The following is a 1,427-nucleotide window of genomic DNA, read 5'->3' as shown; positions in this document are numbered from 1 at the left end:
AAGGTATTTTATTAAGGCTGGATTATATGTAAATTAATAAAAATATATGTTCAACACACCCAGGATCATAAGATCAGAGGTGAGGAGTACACAACATCTGTGCCAACACCGGGAGTAACTGTGACCAGCAGGACCCAGGCAGGCAGGAACTCCGCCAGACCATTGGCACAGGTTCCTTCTGGTATGTCTGGGCCAGTGCCCTAAGCAGTCCTTGGGTGCAAACTCTGCAGCCAGTAGCACAACACCCAGAGGAAGCTCCACTCCCAGGTGCTCTAATATGCCCAGGATCATATGATCAGAGGTGAGGAGGACACAACATCTGTGCCAACGCCGGGAGTAACTGGCACCAGTGGGACCCACGCAGGCAGGAATTCCACTAGATCAGTGGCACGGGTTCATTCCAGTCTGTCTGGGCCAGACCCCTGAGCAAACCTTGGGTGCAAACTCTGCAGCAAGTCCCACAATACCCAGAGGAAGCTCTACTCTCAGGCACTATAACACACCTAGGATCACAGGATCACAGGAGCTTGGTCACACCAAGCTCTGGGTCAGGGTCAGGGTCCCAGAGGCAGCTTGACTCCCAAGAGTTCTGACACACCCAGGATCTCAGGATCGCAGGATCCCAGAATCACAGGATAACAGAGACAGCTGGACTCTGATGAGTTCTGACACAATCACACAACTAGGATCACAGGAAGGACAGGCTCCAATCAGATATAGCCAGGGCAGGTAGCACTAGAGATAACATAAGAACATAAGCAACAGAAACCAAGGTTACTGGGCATCACCAGAACCCAATTCTCTCACCATAGCAAGTCTTGGACACACCATCATACCAGAAAAGCAAGATCAGATCTAAAATCACTTCTCATAATGATGATAGAGGACATTAAGAAGGACATAAATAACTCCCTTAAAGAAATACAGGAGAACACAGGTAAACAGCTAGAAGCCCTTAACGAAGAAACACAAAAATCCCTTAAAGAATTACAGGAAAGCACAAACAAACAGGTGAAGGAAATGAATAAAACCATTAAAGATATAAAAATGGAAATAGAAATAATTAAGAAGTCACAAATGGGAGACAACTCTGGAGTTAGAAAACCGAGGAAAGAGATTAGGAGTCATAGATGCAAGCTTCACTAACAGAATACAAGAGACAGAAGAGAGAATCTCAGAAGCAGAAGATACCATAGAAAACATTGACACAACAGTCAAAGAAAATGCAAAAAGCAAAAAGCTCCTAACCCAGAACATCCAGGAAATCCGGGACACAATGAGAAGATAATAGGTATAGAAGAGAGTAAAAATTCCCAATGTAATGAGTCAGTAAATATCTTCATCAAAATTATAGAAGACAACTTCTCTAACCTAAAGAAAGAGATGCCCATGAACATACAAGAAGCCTACAGAACTCCAAATAGACT

The sequence above is a fragment of the Mastomys coucha genome, chromosome X, assembly GCF_008632895.1.
Source record: "Mastomys coucha isolate ucsf_1 chromosome X, UCSF_Mcou_1, whole genome shotgun sequence".
In the NCBI taxonomy this organism is placed as follows: Eukaryota; Metazoa; Chordata; class Mammalia; order Rodentia; family Muridae; genus Mastomys; species Mastomys coucha.
Note: the sequence above shows the minus strand (reverse complement) of the source record.